Source organism: Lemur catta, unplaced genomic scaffold (genome assembly GCF_020740605.2).
Source record: "Lemur catta isolate mLemCat1 unplaced genomic scaffold, mLemCat1.pri scaffold_202_ctg1, whole genome shotgun sequence".
NCBI lineage: Eukaryota > Metazoa > Chordata > Mammalia > Primates > Lemuridae > Lemur > Lemur catta.
In genome coordinates, this window is record NW_025423818.1 from 1 (window position 1) to 26,349 (window position 26,349).

General features: G+C 42.0%; 1 long non-coding RNA gene across 1 annotated transcript; it reads right to left on the reverse strand.

The window, feature by feature from the left end:
- Positions 1-978: 978 nt before the first annotated feature.
- On the reverse strand, positions 979-26,013 carry LOC123629688. The gene is made up of 4 exons (XR_006732155.1): positions 25,911-26,013; positions 6,226-6,364; positions 3,168-3,231; positions 979-1,122 (listed from the first exon to the last, which is right to left on the reverse strand). It is a non-coding gene; the product is annotated as an uncharacterized LOC123629688 (long non-coding RNA).
- Between the last annotated feature and the right edge of the window lie 336 nt (positions 26,014-26,349).

The window sequence follows — 26,349 nt, forward strand, 5'->3', positions numbered from 1 at the left end:
AGAACATTCTACCCAAAAACTACTGAATATACATTCTTCTCATCAGCACATGGAACATTCTCTAAGATTGCAATTATAGCTATGGGCTCAAAGCAGCTATTACTAGCAAAATCCAAGTGCATAAATTAGTAGGTTTTGCTCTCTGAACTCTTCCCTTCAGATATTTTATGAAGGCATTTGAAGAAGATCCCAGGATGGGTCACTTAGCACCAGCCACAAGCTTGGTATCTTCCCTTTGGTTGAGCCCCTACCCCCTCACTACCTAACACAGAAAATGACAGACTTTTCATTTAAAAGAGTCAGCAACCCCAAGACTGACTTAGATAAGACATTTGCCACTTTGAGTCTGGTGTCATCATGAGGAAGGGATTAGAGATAATCTAAGGCCTTTTCTAGATCCATCATACTAGATGGAATGGTACTAGAATGAGAATAACATATGAGTCACACTTACCCAGATTAGCCCTATTACTCATATTATGAGATGTGAAAGTCTAATATCAGTTAAAGAAAAGTAACTGTAGCCGGGTGCGGTGGCTCACGCCTGTAATCCTAGCCCTCTGGGAGGCCGAGGCGGGTGGATCACTCGAGGTCAGGAGTTCAAGACCAGCCTGAGCAAGACCCCTGTCTCTACTAAAAATAGAAATAAATTATCTGGACAACTAAAAATATATATAGAAAAAATTAGCCGGGCATGGTGGCGCATGCCTGTAGTCCCAGCTACTCGGGAGGCTGAGGCAGTAGGATCGCTTAAGCCCAGGAGTTTGAGGTTGCTGTGAGCTAGGCTGACGCCATGGCACTCACTCTAGCCCGGGCAACAAAGTGAGACTCTGTCTCAAAAAAAAAAAAAAAAAAAGAAAAGTAACTGTAGATACCAATGATTCCCCAAAGTGCCTGGACACCATTTTAAGAAACATAAGTTTCTCATAAGGCCTATAGAGAAAATGCCTAAGGTTTCCCATTTATGATGGGGACTTACCTGCTTGTAGGTACTCTGGCTGCAGAGTGGGAGGCAGACCCTCAGGCAGGGGGTAGCCGTTCTTCCGGGCCACAATGAGATGAAACGCAGCACAGAATTCAGGCAGAGTCAGGGCTCCATCGCAGTCAGCATCACTAAGCTCCCTAAATAACAACAAACGTCTTGAGTACCTACTGTGGGACTTAGAGGAAAGTTACTCGGCCCAGACATGCAAACACAACTCCCAGGCTCTCTAGTGATGGCCCTGGAGCATCCCCAAACCCTCCTGGCCAAATCCATTTGAAATTTCAGGGGGCTACTCAAGAGGAAGCAAAATGCTGACTGACAGCATTGGCATCAGTAGCATTCTGTAAATAAAAATTTCAGTTCTTCAGGTTCTTTGATTGGTCTATTTCACAAAACTGAGGACATGGGACAAGAAACTATGGTACAAAAAGAAAAGAGATGCCTGGAATTGCAGTTAATTGACAGTCATTCAGTAAATGCAGGCTGCATGGTGTGGAGAGCCCCAGACTTGATGCTTAAAACAGGCAAAGAAAGGGTGGCCCCAGCCACTTTATAGCTGTCCCAGCTATTATGCAGTCTACTCAGAGCACAGAAATAAACGCTTCATTTTTCAGCTTTAAAGGAAAACCTTGAACTTTTCAAGTCATGTAAATCTTTGTATCAAACTGTTCTTTGCTTGAGAATTCCCCCCGGAGAAAATACAAGTAAGCTCAATAAATATTGATTGAATTATGTTTTAAGATAAAACTAGCAAATAAGGAAGACTGGAACCAGATAAGACAAAAAAGATAAAAGGGAGAGTCTTAAAAAAGCTTATCTTTATTTCAGTCATTATTTCCCACTAAAAGGCACAGATCTATTTACTGATCACAAAAGAACTAAGTAACTAAGACTCCAAAAGCTCAACCATCTCTTAGGTGTACAGAGACAAGTATTACAGAGATAAGACTTATACAAAATTATTCTAGAAAGGTGTTACTATTTGAAAAAAAAAACATTTCTAAGGTAAGCTGCATAACTTTCCTTTGGACCATTCACATCCCCCTCTCCAATTTAGAATGCGCCGGCCCTGAAATAGCAGTTCTCCCAAGGTGAGGAGTCAGGGAACTGCTTCAAACGCTGGATGGAAAGAATACCATTTAGCTTTCATGGATACGTCTTGACAAAAAGATAGGAAGCCTCATGCTGATAATGTTAAGACTGAGAATTTTGCCAAAACAGATTGTATTCTTTTCAAAATGATAATTTATTTTTTTCCTAGCTTTAAAATCTACTATAAGGCTCGTTGGGCGGGGAGGGGAATGTTATACCAGAGTATATTGTTGAAGAACCTAAATCTACCTCAGAATCCCAGATACACTGGCATGCACAAGGATTATTGGAATAGTTTTTTCCAGTAAGATGCACAAAACATGACAAGCAATTTTTAATCCTATCATAATTTTTATAAATCCTTGTGCAAAAAGCTTTATATGAATAGTCCAATGTTTTAGTTATATATTTATAGCAGTATGATCTCCTGCCCAGTCTTAACTAGCTCATACATAGCCGGGAGTTTACAGCGGCACCAAGCATTTTCATAATGCAAACAGAGCCATTTGAACCATCCATCCTGGCACAGCCCTTCTGGAGCCCAGAGCTGTGGCAAGGTGCGGTGGATGCCACAGCTGCAAGTCTGAATTAGGCCCCGCTGACAAACACCGGCCAAATTTACAAAGCTCAGGGGCAGACAGAATAGTCAAGTTTAACCTGATTCCAAAATATTCCTGGACCTTCTGTTCACTCAGCCTTATAAAATATTATAAAGAATAGTTTTTCAAGGTCCTCTGGTTACTTGCAGCACATCGAGTAGAAAAATCTGAAAATAAAATCTACAAGATGGAAAGTCTCCTATGTCCACAAATTGCCTAGACTGAAAAGGGATTGAGATGGGGATGATAATTAGGAAATTACTTTAAAAATAATAGTTAACGCTTATACTGCTTAGTACGTGCCAGGCACTGTTCACTGTGCTTTTCATATAGTATCTTCACAGCAATGAGAATCTGAGTTCTATTCACTATAAGTCTGTTTAAAAAAAATCACTCAAAAGTTAAGGGTTTTAAAAAATACAAAGGTAGGAGCTAAACGCTGGGTATGTATGAATGATGGTATGATATTATGTGGAATTAATTGTACTTACCATATATAAGAGAGTTCTGGAATGGAAAGCTTTGATTTGGTGAAGAAGTTCTTGGCCACAGAACCTGTCAAGAGCCATTGTTTAATAAACCATTAATTGCTTATCTAGAGAAGCTTTTATATTTTATATCCCAATGAATCGCCATTTTTTCATTCAGCAATCTCTACTATTTAACCACAAACACATTTATTCCTCAAAGCAACTATGAATCATGGGACTAAAAACAACAGATGAGCAACTTTTAAAGAATATGTAAATTAGAATAGGGCAAAAGAAGCAGTAACACAATATCATGACAGATGCAAATCATATAAATTCATTCCTGCTTTTTTTTACCAAAAATCTGCAAAATTTTACTAAAAACTAAAAAGATGAATTTCAAACAAATTTGACAAATTTCAAATAGAAATTTCCAGTAGAAAAGTAATACACAGCCATGGTAGAAAACCAAGCAAAAAGAAGAAAATGAACACCATTAATCCCACTACACAGTGATAAACAGACATCTTGGGAAAGATTTTTAGTGAGATTTAAGATTTCTTACTGGCTCTTTGAGAAGTTTATCCAGGAAGCTTTCTTTATTCATTGTAAATTCATCAATATCAACTGCAATCAGGCAATCATTCCATTTCACATGCTATGTAACTGTAAGTCCCAGCTGTACTTGAAACATTAGACCTTACTGAGATTGAATTTTTTATGCTTTCAGCTTTCAACACAGTTTCACGGTTCAAAAACCTCAATTCTAATACAACGAACAGTCGAACAGTTCAAATCAAAGCCCCAAGCTCTGTTCTAAATTGATAAAGTCAAAAGACTTTCCATGACAATCACAAATCTTCTAATTGACCTTGAAACAATGGATTATAATGGACCTTAAAGCAGACTTATTTTCTTTTGCCAGATTATTAAGGACCAATGGCAAAATACCCTAAAAATCAATGGGCCTTCTCCCTAAAAGCCTCCTGGAAATAATGCTGACATGTGACTCTTGGCCACCAATGCAGCCACCTTTTCAAATATTTGTCAGAAATGTCTTCCAAGCCCATTGGCCAGCTATACCTGTGTAGGTAACTTACCATGAAGGGAGCTTTTAGGACTGGAAATGGCTCTAGGTGAGTCAGTGAGTGAGTGGTAAGTGAATGTGAAGGCCTAGGACATTACTATACACTGCTGTAGGTTTTATAAACACTGGACACTTAAGCTAACCAAAATATATTTAAAATTTTTTTCTTTCTTCAATACTAAATTAACCTTAGCTTGCCATAACTTTTTTACTTTATAAGCTTTTTGATTTTTTTAACTTCTTGACTCTTTTGTGATAACACAGCTTGTAACACAAACACATTATACAGCTGTACAAAAATATTTTCTTTCTCCTTATTCTATGAGATTTTTTTTCTCATAGAATTTTTTTTGTCTTTTAAACTTTTTTATTAAAAATTAAAACACAAACACACACATTGGCCTAGGCCTACACAGGGTTAGGATCATCAATATCACTGTCTTCCACCTCCACAGCTTGTCCCACTGGAAGATCTTTAGGGGCATTAACAGGCATGGAGCTGTCATCTCCCATGATAACAATCCTTCTTCTGGAATACCTCCTGAAGGACCTGCCTGAGGCTGTTCTACAGTTAACTTGTTTTTATAAGTAGAAGTAGTATACTCTAAAATAAAAGTGTAGCATAGTAAAAATATAAACCACTAACACAGTCATTTGTTATTATCAAGTACTGTACATAATTGTATGTGCTAGACTTTTATATGATCGGCAGCTCAGCAGGTTTGTTTGTGCCAGCATCACCACAAACATGTCAGTGATATGTTGTGCTACAACATTATGACAGCTACCACATCACCAGGCAATAAGAATTTTTCAGCTCTATCATTATATTATTACAGGACCATAACTATATATGAGGTTCGTCGATGACCGACAGAAACATCATTATGCAGTGCATGACTATAGATAAAATCCTTGGGGCTATGTGATAGGTGCATAGGGGTTTGTTATACTAGCCAATCTAGTTGTGTCTACATTTGAAATTCTGCAAAATAAAAAAGTTAAAAGAAAATAAAAACATTTCTAACAAGTACCTATTCATGTTTGGCTAAATATCTGCACACACTGTAAAGAAATTCGCTTGAGCAGGTGGCTAATACGTGCAATCTGGGTTTCTGCTTCTTAAATCATGATGTCATCATTAATTTATTGTATCTACACTATTTTGTCTTCAATAAAGCCATTACCACCAATTGGTAAATGATGTTTGCCTTTATATTTCGATTACACATCTCATTTCACAAGAGAAAACTAGTCTTAGTCCAAACTTCAATATGTCAGATTACAATTATCAACGACATACGGCTATTCTTCAAAATTGAAGTACAAAAAGAAAGCTTTATGAATGTTTCTGCCAGACTCTACTATTTCACTGTTTGTTTAGTCTTCAGCCTGGTAAAAAGAAGGCACACAGGAATTAAATCAATTCCTCTCAGGTTGAATTTTACATAAGAACTCAACCAAAATACATATATTTAAAGACAACTCAGAACTGACATGTGAAAAAATGCTGGCCAGTTTTCCTCCATTTTAATTTCTCTAAGAAAAAGAACAGGAAAAAAAAAACATTTGAGCCAAAGAAAATGAGCCTGAGTTTGAACTTTGAAGGCAAATATAAGATAAGGAGACTTATGACACTAACTCCTAGAAGGCCATCCTCCCTCCTTGCTCTAATTCTAATATAATGAGGATGCAATTAAAGGTGTCCCCTTGGTGCTTCATTTGTTCCAAGAAGTATTTCAACTAATAAGGTGCAAAGTCTGGACAGGGTTCCCCTCAAATTCCCATTTAACCCCTTTAAAACAGAACCAATTTTCCAAATGTCATTGCCAACTTCTTTTCTGCATGGCTTATACTTGATAAGGAATTCAACCTTAGAGGAAAACAAACTGAAATCACAGAAAGTTGCCATATTCGTTTTGCATGAACTGTTTCTCAAGACATCGATTGTTTTTCCCATGAGAACAATGCCTGGGGAGCCCAGGTTCTTACCTGAAATGAAGGAACTCGGGTCTGGCTGCAGGGACCGGAACTGATTGACATAGTACTCGCGCTGTTCTGCTGTTATCCTCCAGGGTTCGTCAGGGTAACTGCTGCTGTTATCCTGCAGTTCTCTCTCCACTGAAAAGGACTTCAAAATAAATTTTTAAAAAAGCAAATGCTCAGAAAGCCTGTCTTTAGTGAGATGAAGTAGAAAAATTAAACACCAATAAAAACGATTATGCATTACACTTAATTTTTCTTCCTCAGGGGAATAAATGTAACCACCTCATAACTAGACTGTAACTAGAACATAAATTTAAGGGCAAATATCATACTTTAAATTTTTTCTGCAGTCCCCAAAGTTGTCAACAGGACTCAGTGTGAAATACTGAACACTTGGTGAGTGACCAAAAAAATTTCCAGTGTGATGAAGGAAGGGTTAAAAAAAAATTATCATTCTTATCATCAACTATCCCCCACATTTTGATCTTTTCAGATTGGTTGAATGGATAATAAAATAATCTGTATTCTTCTAAACTATGGGGAAAAAAAAACTAAACAGCTATAACCACATCGTCTTTTGTTCTGTCACATTTACACCATATAAATCTGGGAGTCAAAAGCTCGGATTGAAATCCCACATCCCCAGGTCCTACTTGAGTGGTAAGTCAGGATAAGTCAGGACCACTGAGCCTCTCATTCCACATTTGTGAATTGCGGATAAGGCTTAGTAATAGAGCTGGGTGGTGAGAACAGCTGTCATGGTAGGTATCACAAACTGGGTAACAAGGGGTGCATCATACCTGTCACTAGAGGGCGTGCAAGTCAAATTTGAGGATTTTAAGAGCTCAGAAAACCAGAGTAGTTAGTGCAGGAGAAAACAAAGCTATAGTAGGCATTAGGGAAAGAAGGGAAAATGTAGGTGATGGGAGGAGTTGGGCCTTTGTTCCATCCTTCCCATCTACCTTAAGACTCACGTGCTACTTGCCTAGGGCCACCTTCATGGAACCAAGAGGTGACCACAAGAAGGGTAAGGCTTTAGGACAAAAGGAGACTAGGAAGAAAGGGAGGGGTATTACTGCTTTTAAAGAGCCATCAAGTTGCCTGCTTCTGAACACATGGTCAAAGAATTAATCATTGGGAGGGCATTCTACCCACTATCCCTAGAAAAGACAGCTGGCCATCTCCTTCCCCACCCCGACTGTACCCCCCCACACACACCATTCCCACACATCCATTCTTCCCAGGAACACCTGTCTCCCCTCTAACAATGTTCAGAGAAGAAAGGAGACTATAAAATTGTGAGCTGTGATACAACCTTGAGATGTCATCTTTGAAGTAAAATATCTATTACTTTGACATCTGAAACCCTGGGCTAAGAAAGAGTACCTTGGGAGGGCCAGGACAATGAGATGAAATACCGCCTGTAGAATGGATATTCCCAGAAGTGCCGAGTGAGAATGCATCCAACAAAGAGGCTATTCCTTAAGGAAAACATCTAGGTGCTTTACTCAGAAGGAAAGTTACATAAAGAAGTTGAAAGCTATATGGTTGTTAATAATTTACAATAAATTTATCACTTTCATAATAGATAAGTTTCTACTAAATATAAATCAAACCACTTTTAAATGTCCAGGAAGTCACCATCCACCAGTTAATACCTTAAATTCACACCGTGCTTTGAAATTTACAAAGCACTTCACACACTCCTACCTCATTTGAACATCTCAAGACTTTTGAGAGGTAAGCAAGTATTACTTATTATCCTTTATCCAGATGAGAAAACCAAGGCTCAGAGAGCTTAAGGGACTTGCCCGTATCCATTAGTGAACCCCTGCAGGCAGCAAATAGCAGCCCTTTTTAAAAATTTCTTGTTCGAAGTCAGGTTCTTGCATATCAGGACTTTTTAAACCGGATTGCGTCTGAGTTTTTTTTCAGAAACCCCTTATCATTATAGTAACAAATAAACAATACAAAGAAAGCATGGAAGATCAAAAGTTCATATGAGCACCCACCAGACCACACAACTTTACAAAATGCTCCCACCAAATTCCAAAGCCATGCCCTAGCAGCACTTCTGAACAAACCCAGATGTCTGACCAGGTTTCCGAGTAGAACACAGGGTGAAGAGACGTCAGATTGAACTGGACTGGATTACTGGCCACATTATGATATGGAGAACTCTGTGTTCCAAGTCAGCACTGACAGAAAAAGCTGGAGCAATGGAACCTACAAGCTGGGCATGGGCAGGAGATACAAGACCAGACACTTAGGAGTAGTGAACAATTAGGTGGCAGAGATGGCTCATGAAGCAGGTGGGATGCAGGTCAAAAGCTCTGTCCCGCCACTTCCCAGCAAATGAAGGCACAGAAGTCTCCATGCTGGGTATTGGGCCCTGCTTCATTCCCTGGTTCTGACATGGAAGCTGCTACTCCCCTGAAATACATCTCTTCCTTCCCTCCTGGTGACACGGCTGCCATATCCAGGTGGTTGATGTCAGCCCATGTTTGCCATGTTTGCTCTTTCTCTAAGCCCATGACCATCTGCTCCCTATTTTCTCGGTCACATCACCTCACTCCTACGTGCTGTTAGTGGCTTCTTAGCAGGTCTCAAGTCTATTCTAGTAACAGAAATGGACAGGAGAGGGCGACTGATTCATCTGCTTAAAAGCCTACAGAGATGACCTGTTGCCTAATAAAAAATTCCACCCCGTCCACCTGGCCCTTCAGGACCCTTGGTAGCCCAGTCTCCTCTCAGCAGGCTTGCCAACTCCCCACATACTCACTCCTCTTGGGTCAGATTTGTGTCTTCTTCCCAGAACTCTCTTCCTCTGATCCTAGCCTGTGCAAATCCTACCCATTCCTCAAGTTCTGCTGGGCCAGTGTACCTGCCATGCCCACAACCATGACAGAGGGCACTGCCCATCTCCCCCACTCTGCTACAAGGGCGGGCCTGGCAGCCATGTGTCGGCCATATGGCCCACCTCACAAAGGGTCTCACCTGACAGAGTTGGAGTAAGGGCAAGCAGGCACACGCTATGCTGGCCTTTGGGATGCTTTGGCATGGAAAGCTCTTCTCTTACATGAACAACTTAGGCCAGATGCTCATTCCTGGGGATGCGGATAAGAAATATAAAGATCGACAAGGGAGAAAGCAGACCCTAAACAGATGCGCTGCAGGGCCATGACGTACAGTAAGGGCCAGGTGGGGCTGACAGTTATGAGGGAGCCAGAGCCAAGGATCAGCAGAACCTGTGAGGTAGGCGGAGAAGCGACATAAAGAGTAGGGGGTAGCCGGGCCCAGTGGCTCACGCCTGTAATCCTAGCACTCTCAGAGGCCAAGGCGGGAGGATCGTTCGAGCTCAGGAGTTGAGAACAGTGGCAAGACCCCATTTCTACTAAAAAAATAGAAAGAAATTAGCTGGACAACTAAAAAATATACAGAAAAAATTAGCCGGGCATGGTAGTGCATGCCTGTAGTCCCAGCTGCTCGGGAGGCTGAGGCAGGAGGATCGCTTGAGCCCAGGAGTTTGAGGTTGCTGTGAGCTAGGCTGACGCCATGGCACTCTAGCCTTGGCAACAGAGTGAGACTCTGTCTCAAAAAAAAAAAAAAAAGTTTACGCTTTCATACCTTTTTAAAAATTAAAAAAAAAAGGAAGGCTGCTGGCAGCTGAATGCTAAGTGGACTGTGAAGTAAACTCCAGGCAGCTAGGGCAAGGCCTGCTAACAGCAGAACAAGCATGAACAGCCAAGGACTCCCACCCCTACGGACCACTAGGCCACTCCTTGGCTTTCATTTCTTGGATTCCCATGAGAATCCTACCACATCTTCCTTTTCAAGAAAAAATTAAGCTGGCAAAGAGAGTTCCTATTCCCTAAAACCTGAAAGGCTTTAAGACAAAGGGAGAGGCCATATGAAAGTTGTATAACCCATACATAGTGCAGTCCTTCCACTGGCTTGCACCAAGTGTGCTAACCTAGCCCCATCTCCTTCCCCTTGCTTCTCATCATATGTTTTAAGTTGACTTAATAAACCAAGTGAATTGAGCATCTTTAAAAACATGAACCTTTATTATATTCTTGGTAAATACCATACATTCAAACATTTCAAGTGTTTTTAAATCTCTTCACCCAGGTTTCAACCTGGGGGGCTAGAGCCACATCAGATACTGCTTTGTCCCACCTACAGCCCCTAGCAGGTACATCACAGATACTAAAAGGGCAGCCTGAGTTCCATTTGACAGGCTCGAGTAAGTCAGGTGTATGTCTTATATTGTAAGAGATGTGGAAACACTGCTCTGTGATGTTCTTAGTGGAAGAAAATCTATGAGTCCATTTTCATATTTTAAAGTCAGATCTATCAAAAGGAGTGCCTTTCTGTCTCCCTATAGTTCACCTATGGTCTGATATCTATGGGAGTTCTCAAGTTCCATGTCCATTAAGTGAGTATTTCAAGGACAGATAAGAGCACATGGAAGGAGTAGATGACATTCCACACACCATTAAGCTGAAATATTCCAAAAGAAAACTTATCCACTACAAGAAGCAAAATGATTTGAACTTCACTGCATAAACAGTGACCTGCTCATTCACTCATTCAGCAGATACTTATTGAACACAATATCCCAGATACTGGTCACTAGGGATACACTGATGGGCAAACAGATTATTTTTCCCAGGAAGCCTGGAGTCCAGTAAGGGAGAAAGACAAACAGGTAATCTCAAAACGGTAAGGTAAGTGCTTTGACAAGACAGGGCACCCTAGAGCTTCGCTACTCGACATGTGGTCCCCCCACCACCCAGTTCAGCATCACCTAGGGACTCGTTAGAAATACAGACACTCAGGCCTCACTTCACACCTAGTGAATCGGAAAGTCTGAGGGAGGGGGCAGGAATCTGTGATTTAACAAGCCCTCAGGGTGATTCAAAGGACACCCAAGTCTGAGAAGCAAAGCTGTAGGACATGCAGAGCATGGCAGCCAAAAGGAACAGCATTTGCAAAGACACCAAACCGGAACAGAAAATGGACATCCCCTGAAAGGAGTTCCCTCGGGCTACATTATAGACAGACAGGCAGCCAGTGCAGTGGAGATGTTGGTGGGGGTGCCTAAGATGGTTCAGGCAGAAAGCAGGGCCCAGGTCATGAAGGCTCAGGTACACCAAGTTAAGGGGTTTAGACTGTATCTAGAAGACAACGCGGAGGCACAGGTAAGTATTAAATAGGACAGTCAAATAATTAGATTTGAATTACAGAAAGATCACTTCAGTGAGCAGAATGGACAGGAAAGATGAAGGGCAGGAAAACCACTTAAGGCCATATCAGTGACCCCAGCTAGAGGCAAAGGTAGCCCAGAGGTAGGGAGGGCTGTGAGAGGAAAAGGAAACGGGAAAAAAAGCCATGTGGCCACCACCGGAGGAAGGCTCTTTCCAGCAGTAGGATAGTAGCTCAGCACCTCTTTGTCAGCAGCTAGGGGCCACCTCACTACAGGACCCAGACACACAGACCCATCTCCTCCAAACCAACCCCAAAATCAACCACAATACTCGACACAACTTGTTGGACAAAGATCTGCAAAGTCAGCCACCTAAGAGAGAATAGCTAATCTGGAAGGCTGAAGGCACTGACAAACGCGAGGGAGTGAGCTGTGGGCCTTAGCCTTCCACATAGAAGCCAGAACCAGGAAAAGCCCCACTTGTGCACGCACCCTAAGAGGCCTCCCCCCCAGGTCAGCTCCAGCTCCAGTGGTTTTGTTGGCTGGGGAGAGATATTTGCCACTTGGTGCCAATTTTGAGTTCTGCCAGTATTTTTTTAAAAAAATAAAAAATAAAAGGGGGGACAGAGAGAAAGAGAGAGAAATCTTCCACATCTGTCTGCTTAAGCTACATACATATGGTTCATTATACAGTTTCTCTAGACACAGGAGAATTAGATTTGCTTATATTTAAAACATTCAACCACTTGGTTTTGTTTCAAGTGAAATGCAAATATTTGGCACTGCAAGTTATTATCTCCGGGGAAAACAGGTTGTTTATAATGAAAGAGACTTCGAAAGACTCATTAAAAAGTAATACTATTAATAAATTCCCAAAAGATGACATTTACCCCTTAACTATCTTAAAAATCAAGCAAAGCTGAAAATATGAATTGCAGGAGGCATTGTCAGGGAGAACTTTAAAAGGGTGTGTATATTGTTTCAACCATAGAACATTTCTGCTCAGAATATAATCCCACCCTGGAGGCATCCTATAAATGCTGCCTTACAGTTCAGCCATTTCACCTATGAGGGTGTAATGATCTTAGAACAGTGTCCTTTTGATGCCTCAGTAAACAAACCATCTGGAGTAGCAAAAACTCATACCAAGCCCACACCTCCTCTGCCAAAAATATTTTGGAAATAAGATTTCCACAGGGCAATCGCTGATCAAAACATGATCTTATGAGCAAAGAAGTGAGAAGACTCAGTTACTCTAAAGAAAGGAAGGGCTAACAGGCTGGTAGGACTACACTATAGCCCATGTGAGTATTAATCTGCCTAAAGAAAGATCATGGGAATCAGTCAGTCAGGGGCTGAGAAAAAAGGATGACATAGAGGCAAGTGATGGCAGTGCCGATATGTGGGATTATGGTGGATGTCCTCTGATAGTTCACTTACCATGCCTGATATAGAGCTGTCACTAAGCGGCTGCCCAACCAGGAATGACATTTTCCAGCCTCCCTTAGAGTTAGATGCAGCCATGTGACCGAGTTGTAGCCACTGCAATGTGAGTACCAGTGACCTATACCACTTCCTGGTAGAACTAGTACCCTGTGGCATTCCTCTACTCTCTTCTCTCCACTGAATAGAGGAAGGAGCTCTGGTGCCTAAATGACCATGGGGAGGAAAGCGCCTGCCAAACTGGTGTATGAGTGAGAAATATCCCTATTACGGTAAGTCATTAAAATGTGGGGTGTATTTGTTATAGCAGCTATTCCCCAACTAATCTATCCTTCAAGCAAGGCCCAAAGGAAAAGAAGATCTGCCCCAGCCCAATGGCATAGCCAGTCCTGCATTGGAGATGGAAGCCTGGGGCTACCTTAGTTTTGTAATTTGACCACCTAATGACATTTGACCTTTTTTTTTTTTTTTGAGACAGAATCTCACTCTGTTGCCCGGGCTAGAGTGAGTGCCGTGGCATCAGCCTAGCTCACAGCAACCTCAAACTCCTGGACTCAAGCGATCCTTCTGCCTCAGCCTCCCGAGTAGCTGGGACTACAGGCATGTGCCACCATGCCTGGCTAATTTTTTCTATATATATATTTTAGCTGTCCATATAATTTCTTTCTATTTTTAGTAGAGACGGGGTCTCGCTCATGCTCAGGCTGGTCTCGAACTCCTGAGCTCAAACAATCCGCCCGCCTTGGCCTCCCAGAGTGCTAGGATTATAGGCGTGAGCCACCTCGCCTGGCCAACATTTGACCATTTTGAGTCCAAACTTTTTAACTGGATTGTCCATGCAGACTATCTACAGGAACAGAATGTTCATTCATTTTTATAGCAGTCTTTCTATGTTTGGTTAATATAGGTTCATCTTTCATGGGTTTGAAGAAGATTCCCAGGGAAGACATGCAGAGTTAAAAAGAAAAGAAGAGCCAGCCACAGTAGACACGCCTATAGTCCCAGCTTAATCACTTAAGGACAGGAGTCGAGTCCAACCTGGGCAACATAGCAAGACCCCATCTCTTAAAAAAAGAAGAAACGAGGGCTAGGGTAAACTTGTCGAGGGCTAGGATAAACTTGTCGGGGAACTGTTAAATGAGGAATAAAGAAAAGGAGCTAGAAAAGGTGACAGAGATCAGCAATTTTGTTTTAACATTAAACCATTCTATATTAAGCTCAATAAATCTTGTTGATGCTCTGTCACTCACTCTACTCCCACTATAATATTAATATAAGGCCCATGAGGGCAGGAAATTTTGTCTATCCCGATCACTGCTATATCCCAAGTGCCTGGAAAAGTGTCTAGCACATTGGAAACACCCAATAAGTATTTGTTGAATTAGTGAACAAATAAAAAAAATGATTGGACAAATTATCAATCTAAGTCCAGAGACAGAAGGGTTAACCTGAGCTCTCTTATATTGACAAAATCTAAACTTTATATGCATTTATCAAATAATGTTACCCAACATTGTACAGGCTGGACCATCTCCCTTACCTATGAAGTTAGAGAACTTTTTTAAAAATGCTTTTTAAAAATGCTTTTTTTTTTTACTTTTTATTTTGAAATAATTATAGATTCACAGGAAGTTGCAATAAATAATTTCTGGTTTTCTCTGTAAAAAAGTTAGTTAAAATTAAATCCTAACAGAGCAACTTAACCTTATCTGTTTCTTCAGGGAAATAAACCCACAAAGATGCCTTTAACCACATATTACCAAACTCGCTTAGGGATCTAATTTCAACAGCTTAAAAGGGTGATTGCCAAACTGTAGGAATTTCTTTGAGCCTAATGGGCAACTCACAGTTGCTGCTGATTAAGATAAGCTAAATTTTTAAAACTATCACCATAGACATAGAAGAATGTTAGGTAACATGTACTTACTACTTCGCTAAGTGCCAGGCACTGCAAGTACCTAATACATACAATCCATTTTCATCTTCACAATAACCTTGTGAGGTAGGTCCCATTATTTCCAATTTGCAGAATAGCAAATTGAACATTAGGTAAGGGAAGTAATTTACTAAGACCACACACCTAGTAAATAGTAAAGCCAGAATATGAACTGAGTACAGAGTATATACGCTTGATCATCAAGCTCTGTAGTTATCTCTTTCTATCTATTCATCCATCCTATAAAAATGTAGCATCTCCTTTTCAGAAAGAATCTCACTGCAATGCATAAATCATTGCAGCAATTTTGCAGATTGAGAATCTGAGCTTGAGCTATAACCATGCTATATTTACACCCACCTCCCTGTCACCTAGTTTAGTTTTAGATTTTGGCTGGTGAACTATTAAATCATATGGACAGAGCACTATCTTACTACTCACTTAATTTTTACATGTAAGCATCTGACACGTTTTCACATGATGAAAGAATCCTAGAGACAGCCATACAATACAGGTATTCAATCATGTTACTGTTACTGTTATTTTAGTATGTGGCACTAACACTATTCTGATTAACATAAGAAATGCTTATTAGTAACCACTGTCTCTAATTCTTCTATCAGGAGCCAAGATCTACTGCTCCAGAGGGCATTTTTCCTTCATGATTATCAGGATTTTTCTTTTTGCTTAGGGGACAAGGCCAGAAGAAAATGAGAAATCAGCAATAAGAGGAGACTTTGACAAGGCTGCAGACTTCCATTAACAGTGCAATGACGTTCCCAATGACATTCCCACCCCCGTCCCTGCTGGTCAGGTCAAGGCTGCCTGTCTCTACTCCGCTACGTCCTCCCCTTCACACTCAAGGCAGCCTGAGCTCAGATGGGAAACAAACACAACCAGCACTCAGGCTGAATTCAAGGAATGCTTTGGAGAATGAGGTTACTGACTGGAGGTGCAAAAAGAGCACAGGTTCCAGAGGCAGACAGACTCGGGTTCCAATCTGAGATGGTCACTTACTAACCAGTAACTTAACTCCTGAGCCATCAGCTCTCTACCTGAAAGGTGATTGTCCAGCCCACAGGGCCTTGACTCCTTCCCCAGACTCATGTCCCTCCCACTCCAGGCTCTAGCCACAGTAGCCTTCTTTCAGTTCTCCAAATGTGTCCACTCCCTATGCCAAACATGGTAGACTGGCTCACTCAGCATCCATTCCACTCTCTCTTAGCACAACTCCCTGTACTACACAGGCTGGCTAGCTAAAAACTCTACTGTCCAAACACCTTTGCTGCTAGAATTCCAGATGGGACTTAGGTTCCACAAATACGCCCATGGAAGACTGATTCAGAACTGAGTGACACGGTGGAAGAGGCAGGGAACAAAACATTCCTTTGGCTAGTCTAGGTCATGTGTGATGCGGATCTGGAGCTGATGCCACAGCAGCAGTTTCCTAATGCTATAGCTTTCTGTGTGTGCCAGAGGCAAAGCTCTCTCAGCAGCCTAGCTCCGCAGTGGAATTTGGGGAATTGTTCTTGCAAGGACAGAATACAGTGTGTATCTTCAGGCCTTCCTTACTATAAATCACTATTTGCTTAAACTAGCCAAAGGAGATCCTGTTGTTCACAATTAACCCTGATCAAGGCAGGTCTTTGTCCAGGCTTTTACCTCTATGTGAAACACTCACCTCCCAGCACCGCCCTTCCTTTAACTGCTTAACTCCTACACACCCTCCATAGCTCAGCCCAAGCTCATGTCTTTGGAGAAGACTTCCCTCATTTGCTAGCCCTAGGTCAGATTTTTCTGTTATACTCTACCAGTGTATTCCCTTGCCATTAGGGCAATAGTCGGTTTGCAATTCTACATGTACAGGTGGAATCATTTGATTTGACTCTACCTCCCCCCTTGACTGCAAGTGTCTTGAAAGCAAGGACTGTGTAGTCCTCAGTGTTCCCTTGGCATGGTGGCTGATTTACAGAAGGCACTTAAGTATTTCCAAATGGACAAATGGAGGAGGTAAGTAATACCTACTTTGCAAGACTGTTGGGAGGACTGAAAGGGACCAGCACAACACAGGGAGCAAATAAGCACCTCAGGTGGCAGTGACTATTGTTGGGACAGGCAACTAGGGGCACAACACTACCTGCTCACCTGAGATCAAGGAAAATACTGATGGGCCTAGGGGCTGAAATGGTGGCACTGTAAAGAAGGCTTCCATATTGACAGCCCAGTGTAAAACTGAGACCAAAAAGTCCTGAAGAATAAGCCAGAAACAAATGCCACTCTCCTTTCCAGATTTACAAAGTACTCCCCAGGACCAGAGGTTCAATCATGTGTTTTCAGCTACAAACCTGAGAGGCTAAATCAGAGGCACTCCTGTCTATGAAATGAATGGAGGTCCGAGCTATTACCAGAAAGGTTCAGGCCACCATAAGCCTTCAATGCAATTCTCCATACCTTGTGGGAAAAAATAGCCACACTGACACCACACATAAAATGTGCTCATTTGCTTTCATCAATAGTCTAACCAATCTGTTGAAATACACTAAATCAAAGCTAGAATTCCAGTGTGGACCAGCCTACCATTTTACCATCCTCCCTCCATAGCCTACATGTCTAAGCATGAATTTTGCAAAGCCTTAAGACAGCACCCCAATCAGTCCTAATAGTTTCTGAATAAATGTCTTTTTCCCAAAAACATCTTTCAATTTCTATCTCAGGTACCCTCTTCTTATTTCCTGGAGTTATCTTTCTTTTCAATAATCCAGTATTTCTTTAATATTCTCATTGTGTAACACAAAACATTTTTGCCTTTCAAGTAGAAGTGCCTGCTAGCAAAGAAAGCATGCAATTAACATCTCTTTAATTATTGAGAAGTGTGGGTACATAGTTAGCACCTGAGGAATGCAATAAGAAACAGCTAAAAAAGATTTACACTGAGAAAAGTAAAATTCAGTATCAGTTGAATTGAAGGAAGTAAAATGTTTCCTTCCTCAAAAGTAAGGGCTAGAAAATCAGAAAAAGAACTATAAGCAGGTGAAGCAAATAAGTAGGCAGGAGGCTTGAGGCTGGCTATGAAAACTAGGACCTCCTTTTGGTACCAGTACCCATTCAGGCATCTGTGGCTCCTACAGTAGACTCAATGAAATAAAACACATGGAGGACACACCAACCTTTGACCCCTTAGGAGACTGTGTAAAAGTCCAGCAAGGACCTGACATAAAATGGGGAACGAATCTGCTAAACAAGATCTCAAGAAGAAGGCACATACATACCTATAAAATGCATCAAACCCATTCTCTCTCTCTCTCTCTCTCTCCCCCCCCCGCGCCCCCCCCGCCCCCCCCCCCGCCAGCCCCCATTTCAGTTAATGGGAACTTAGCTATCTAAGCAATACTGAGAGGTCAACACATGCACACAGTGTTGACATTTACCATCTCTAACATAAACTAAGTAACTCAACTTCATTGCCACGATCTTATTTATAAACAAGAAATCCCCACTGCAGGTAGATCTGGGGTTCTCAAGGAATGAAAAGAAGCTGGTGTCCCTAACCTCCTTCAATGGCCTCAGGTGCCCAGGACCACCTTTCAACCACTCAAGCAGCAGTTTTCCACACACACACACACACACACACACACACACACACTCTACAGTATCTCTCTGGTCCAAAGGAAAAGTGATACCAGCTTCTGGTTTCATACTGTTAAGAATAACAAACAGGGCGCGGTGGCACACACCTGCAATCCTAGCACTCAGGGAGGCTGAGGCGGGAGGATCACTTGAGGTCAGGAGTTCAAGACCAGCCTGAGCAAGAGCAAGACTCCATCTCTACTAAAAATAGAAAAAATTAGCCAGGCGTGGTGGCTCACACCTGTAGTCCCAGCTACTCAGGAGGCTGAGGCGATAGGATCACTTGAACCCAGGAGTTTGAGGTTGCAGTGAGCTACAATGATCCCACGGCACTCTAGCCTGGGCAACAAAGCAAGACTCTGTCTCCAAAAAAAAAAAAAAAAGAATAACAACAAACCAATAAGAAAACACCAATAAACAAAAAGAAAAAGAAGCACAGGATATGAAAAAACAATTCATAGAAAAGGAAATACAAATGACTCATGAACCTAAGATATTCCACTTCACTAATAGATATGCTAATTAAACTACACTAAGATATCATTTTTTACCTATCAGATTGGCAAAGATCTGTAAGTTTGTTAGCACATTGTGTTTGCAAGGGTACAAGAAAATAGACATTTTCATATATTGTTGGCAAGCACATAAATTGCTACCACCTCCAACTTGAAAACTGCTATCAAAAATTACAAATGTGTAGACATTTTCACCCAATAATTTCATTTCTAGTAACTGATCCTATATATCTGCAAACAATGCTGTGATTGCAAGTACTAGATGGCAATCAGAAGGGGCTGGCTAAATGATTTATGGAAGATGCACACCAATGAAATACTATGCATTTGTAAAAAAAAAAAAGATGAGGAAATACGCTATGTACTGCTATAGAATGTTATTAAAACGTAAAGTAAAAAATGCTAACTGCACAACAGATGTATAGTATGCTACCATATGTATAAAAAGGTGGAACTATATATTTGCATATATTACGTATAACCATATACAAAAATACCTATTTTCATTTGTATATGAATAGAATATTCATATATAATACTATATAAATAAATAAAGTAAAATGTTTTATGTAGAACTATACAAAAGAAATGGGTCATATTAGCTGCTCCTGGGATGGGTGGCTGGGAGTTGGGGGCACGGTGGTAGGGACACTTTCACTCTGTGCCCTTTTGTATCTTCTGAACTTTTGTCATATTTTTTTAAATCTTTAAAAAATTCCTCTGATGAACAAGCATGTTCAAACGCTCACAACCCATGAGTCAAAAAAATAACAGTTGTAGTTTTCACTGTATAATCTAAAACAAGCAACCAAAACCTTAGAGTTCTGTCACTGTGGCCCTGTGAGGCAGGGGCCACCATTAGGTGGGCACATGCCTATGTGTTTCTTTGGATGGATCATCAGCCTGAGGGGCCAACTGATGTGAGGAGTGGAGGAAAACACAAGAACTGAATGAGGAAGCGCCATGGTGCTGAAGCAGCCACAGGGCTACTTCACAGGGGCAAGGTCAGCACTGTCACACAGGGTAGAGGGGAAAGGTTCAAAACTAAGGAAGGAAGAGAATGCCTGAGACCCTGCTGAAAACCCATACAAACACACACACGCATGCCAAATGATGCCTTGGTAAAGAATCCTGAACCCCAAAAGAACCCCGGTGGGCCCGACTTGCTTCATGGGTCACTTCCCTGAGCTGAGTATTAGGTAAGAGAATCAGTGGCTGAGACAGTGCCTAGCACGTGCCACTCATTTGCCTGCTTTACTCTTCTTCCAAACTCAGAGCACCAACTCTCTCATGACTCCACTCTAACCCACCTCACTCAATCCCACCCCAATCCTTCAGCCATGCTCTATCCTTGCTCTCCTTATCCTCCCCGCATCCTGGTCCAGTCTCCCCATAACATATCTTTCATAGCACAAGGAACTCTCTCAGTGCCATATCAGCCTCCCAGAAAGATTATTTCCTCCTATCTCCATCAAAACTCTTAGAATGAACAAATTACTGTGGTGACTATCAGTTCTCTTCTGACTTAAGCCAACAACACTCCAACAGAGCCTCAGGAATATTCGTTTCTTTCACCATCTTTTACACACTTGCCTTTTCTCTTGAGAGCCATTCCAAGATGACACAAGGATAATCTGTGTCTGGCCATAAGTACCTACAGTTATGTCCAGGGAGGGGGCATGGCAAGAAATTGAGACTGAGTGAAACTGCAGGAGGAAAGGACACAACTTAGTGAAATAAACATTTTTCAAGTTACAGACTTTTTTTTTTTTTTTTTAGAGATGAGGTCTTACTCTGTCACCCAGGCTGGAGGTGCAGTGACAAGTGATCCTCCTGCCTCAGCCTCCCAAGTCACTAGGATTACAGGTGTGAGCCGTCGCACCCAGCATGCATATATTTTATATATATATTAAGATTTGTATTCACTAGTATATACATAAAATGTTCCTGGAATGATACCAAAGAAACAGGCAACCCTGGTTGCTTCTGAGATGGGAAACCAATAACGATCAGTCTCCCATCCCTCTGGCTGAGTTTCGCGGATAAATGAACAGATGAGCAGTGAACTACTTTTTTTAAGAATGAAAAAAATGGAGACATCACATGTATAAGAAAAGATTAGAAAACTCACACTTCGTGTTCTCAATGGGGGAAAACGCATAGATGAATTGAGACGAAAGAGAAAACAAAGAAGGCAAAAGCGGGGGTGAAGAGTAAGGTTTGCACGCGGAGAATGCTGACCATATGGGAAACGGCCAGCAGCTTTGCACGGCCAGAGTGAGGAGGGAGAGAAGCAGTGAGCTGTGTGACCAAAGAGGTAAGCGGGGGCTATGTTCAGGAACACAGATGACATGCTGAGCAGCATGAGAGGAGAGTGATATGTTTCACTCAAGTCAACAGGATGATCGGATTTGTGTTTTTAAGATTGTTTTTGTCTGCAATGAGAATAACGGATTGGAAGAAGGCAAGAGTGGAAGCAAGAAGAAAGCATTCGAGGCTAATATAATAGATTCAGTGACAGAGGATAACAGCCTGAACCAAGAAGTGCAGAGGGATGGACAGACAAGAGAGTTATTTGGGAAGTGGAATGGCCAGGACTTGGTAAGTGAATGGGCATAGGGGTGAGAGAGGCTAGGCACAGTGGCTCACACTGGTAATCCCAGCACTTTGGGAGGTAGAAGCAGGAGGATTGCTTGAGGCCAGGAGTTCAAGATCAGCCTGAGCAACAAGGCGAGATCCCATCTCTACAGGCATGGTGGCACACACTAACAGTCCCAGCTACTTAGGAGGCTGAGGCAGGAGGATCACTTGAGCCCAGGAGTTTGTGGTTGCAGTGAGCTATGATAATATGATGCCATGGCACTCTAGGCCTGGGCAACAGAGTGAGATACTGTCTCAAAAGAAAAGGTGGAAACAAGAGAGGAGTCAAAGACAATGACCAGCCTTCTGGCCTGTGCTGATGGGTGAATGGAACCAGGAGTGGAAGGGTGAGAGATGGTCTTGTGGGAAAGACATGTCAGTTGACAGTGACAGTGTAAAGACGTCAGGCAGGGGGACCTATGTAGTCATCAGCCTCCAGGTAGCCTACAGGTAGAGTAAGTAGAATGAGAAGCAGGCCCAGGGATCACCAACATGTAAGGGGCAGACAGAAGAAGGAGGATTGAAAAAGAAGATTAGGAAGAGGTCGCCATAAAAGCAAGAGGAAAATCAGGAGAGCTGGCATCCCGGACACCAAATGATGAGAGTGTTTCAAGAAGGTGGTCGGTTTTAAAAGCTGCCAAGAAGTCAAATAAGACAAAAAAGGTAGTTGCTAACAACCCTGGCAAAAGCAGAGGCAGTGGAGTATAGTGGAAGCAGAAGGTGCAATTCTCAATCCTATGCCAGCAAAATTACAAATGACTACACCATCTAGATGTTTGCAATAAGTTGTGAAAAGTAAACCACAAAATGACCTCTAAACACATAACTGATGAAGCAGGAAATAAGACTTATAACTTCTTTACAAACCATTATCAACCATTCCACCAACACAAGATATGCTTAGTATTAATATATGAAATTTCAAAGGGAAAAATCTAATACCCAAACAAAAAAAAGTGAAATTCCTAAAATAGTAAGCAAAAAGACCAATCATCCCAATCTTTGGGCACTGAATTTGGCATAAGCACCTCTAAAATGCCAAGTCCATGGGCTACAACAGCACTGGCTGGGGGTCCCTAAAAGCCTCCTCCAGGACTCAGAGGTCATGCGCCTTTCTAACCTGGCAGTAAGGACTTGAATACAAGACCAGAGAGGAAGCTAGAAGAGAGAGAGAAGATTGCCATCAGCACATTAACATGGCAACTTGAGGGGAATTAGTCACCCCAGCCTAGCCTAGCACCATGCCCAATAAACACTAATCCCCTACCACCAAGAACCTTCACTTCAAATCCCCTCCTCTACATGACTAATTCAGGTTGGCATTTTGCTTTCTGGAACATGGAGTCCAGCCAAACCAACTTAACAGGCATAAGAAGGAAACTTAAGAACTGACGAAAGAAAAACACATCAGCCATGAAAACCACAGACTGCTACCTGGGCGAGACACGCCTCTTGCTCTCCTCTTAAACAGAAGGCCATGCTCCAGACGGGGGGCATGGGGGGGACTCCACTGATGCCAAACAAACATTAAGACAATCAGACTGTTGCAGATTGTTACAATGGACTGTAAAATTCATTCAAAGTCATTCATGTTACAGAACAGAGAAGGAACTTGCCCAAGGTCACACAGAGTTTGGTTGGACCTGGGCGAGAATCTATCCGGTTTTTTCTGGACTATACCAGGAGATCTTATGATGGCCAATTGCTGTCAAATACCTATGTCCATCCAGCATCAGCTCTCCCCAAAGCTCCAGACCCATGTAACCTACTAACTCTTTGACACCTCCTCTGGGCTATCTCAAAAGCTCAATTCCTGACATCCAACACCAAACTCATGATCTTTCCCCAATGCCAGTGTTTCATCCGGGGCTTCTTAGCTCAACAAATGACATCACCCTTCATCTGGTTCCTGAGCCAGAGACCGAGCAATCATGTCCGGTGTTGGAACTCCAGCCCTGCCACTTCTTAGGTGTGACCTTGGGCAAATTAAATAAGGTCTTTAAATGTCAGGTTTTGTCATGTGAGAAATGGGATAACAGTAATTACCTCATAAGGCAGCTATGGGCATTGAAAGAGATGATGTGCATAAAATGTCAGGCACACAGAAAATGTCTTTGTATATGCGGTTCCCTCTATCTTCTTGTTTGCTCCCCTGTTCCACCCCTTCACCTGGCTAACACCCTTGTATCCTTCTCATTTCAACTCCAATGTTGCTCTCCCCTAGAAGCCTTCTTTGATCAGCCCCTCAAGGCTGGGTCACACCCCACCTTCATTTTTCATCCTCAAAGCATAGTGTAATTTGTATTCACATCCCATATCATAATTCCATATTTACTCTGTGATGGTTTGGTCAATGACCATCTCCTCCAAAATCTCTGTATGAGGGCAGCAACTGCTAGTATTATACCTCATTTTTGTATTCTCCACACAGTACCTGGCACTTAAGAGGTGTTCACTAAATATCAGTTGACTGAAGAGCTCAAGAAGCACGTGTGTCAGCAGAAAGGGGACCTAGAGATTAGAAGAGAAGTCACAGGGCACCAATCCAAGTGAGCACCCATGGCCATCCCAACCAGGGGGCTGGGTAGAAGGGGTCTGGCAAGCCTGTTCCTACCACTGCGAAGCTCAGGACTCACTGCTTATTTGACCATCATTCTAACCATTCAGAATTTCATCTCTATAGCACGGCACACCCCGAAGAATCTGGGATGAATCCCAGTCCCTTCAATACCTTTCCTAATGTAAACATCACTCCACGGTGGGTGTGATTCTTGTGTTTAAAAGCACATATTTTTGTACCGCAGGATTTCTAAATGCAGCCAACTGCTACATCTGGGGCTCAGCTGAAGAAACAACTGTCTATTCCAACTTGGGGGTGAAACTGGGCTGTACTGGCCCTTAGAAGCGAACGGCATATTGGTTTTCCAATATGAGAATATTTTTTACTGCACCCCACGTTTGTTTATACAGCAACTCTAGAACTTGGCCTCCTCAGAATATGGGACTCTATTGTAGGGCAAAGTATTTAAAAGCACAAGTTTTGACACTGGATGGGCCTGGATTCAAATTCTGGCTCTGTCACTTACTAGTTATGAATGAAACTTTAGACCAGCTACTTGATCTCTCTCAGCCACAGTCAACTCATCTACGCTAATAGAGACAGCAGGATCTAGATCTTATGGTTGTAGGAAGTGTTAATATAAATACATAGCATATGGCTAAATTATCTTAAGAAAGTTCTTTGTACACAGAGCACCTTCTTATAATAGGACCAACCTCTGCACCAAGTCTAACACACTACCCCATCCCCAGAAGGTATTCAGTGAACACCTGGACCTTCTTCAGATTTTGTTTATTCCATTTCAGACTAGCAGCCCACTTCTTTATGGGAGTATCTGACACCACCCTTCTATGCTGAGTAGAACTGCCTGCCCACAAATGCTTCTTCTTCCTGAGTTATACAATTGAAATGTTATACAAACCACCCCACTTCCTCTTGTCTTTAGTGTCAAATAGTAAACCCAGATTTTGGTAATTTCTCTCATGTAGACACACACACACACACATACACACACACACACACACACACACACACAAACTTCTTTGAAAATATGATTTCCCTGGTACAGGACCCAGAGATACTACACAAGACAATAGCTGCAGACACAGGAAAAAAAATAAGAGCTCTTTATCCAAAGGAAAACACTGGAGAAAGGGAAGCTGAAAATGTCTAAGCTGTGGTGTAGCCAGGAGAAGCTGAGATGTCACCTGTGCTTTTGCCCTAATATTTCTTTTGTATCTATTACATTTAGGAAACAGTAGCTGCTGCCACTTGTAAAATAACTGTTCCCCAAAGAGCACTGGCCTAGGGACTGAGAGAGAATACAGAAGAACTACCTCTGCCTTCCAAAAGTTTACCACATAATTGGAGGCACAAAACAAATGGAAAACAGTTAACTATGCACTGAACAAATAACAATAAAGAATAAGGCGGACACAAGACAGGCTGCCTTAGAAAAAGTGAAGCTCTCCTGGAGATGGTGCCTAATGATTAGGTAGATGAAGGTAGAAGTGCATTTTAGACATACTAAAGATCAAGAACCAGCCTACTTTAGAGACACTGAGAAAGGATAGAAACATACATAGAAGAAAATATTTAGGAAAATATACAAGCAACAGAACAAGAAGCACAGTATTTACATAAGGAGGTAGTTTTGTAACTTCCTTGCAGTGAAAAAGATGGCTCATCAAAAAGCCATGTCCCCAAACTCCAAAGCTTGTCTCCACTCTCTCATTGGCATAACCCCATATCATCACTTACCCGGATGAGGGATGCCTGGTGCCGAAGGGGCTTGGGTCCTGGGCCCCCTGACGAGGGTCCCTCAGGCTGGACAATGGGCTGTCGAGCTTCATAAGGAGCTGAAACAGCAGGAGGGAAAATCAGCATGGTAAGCAAAAATTTCCACCCAAAAATTGTGACCTCACACTCAAACTGATATCGTGTCTGCTTCTCAGGGAAGAACTGACAACAGAATTATGAGTATATGCTCAGAGGGCCACCTAGGACAGAAAAACCCCAACACTCTTAGGCACAATTTCACTAACCAATCTAAAGACATTCAACAATTGATGATAAGGCAGAAAATATTCACATTGGGTTAACATTAGGAATAAATTGTGAGGGGGAACAGGGAGAACCTCAACTGGGGCAGAAAACAACAAGGAGAGCTAGAAAAGTACCAAATTATAAGTGTTCAAAT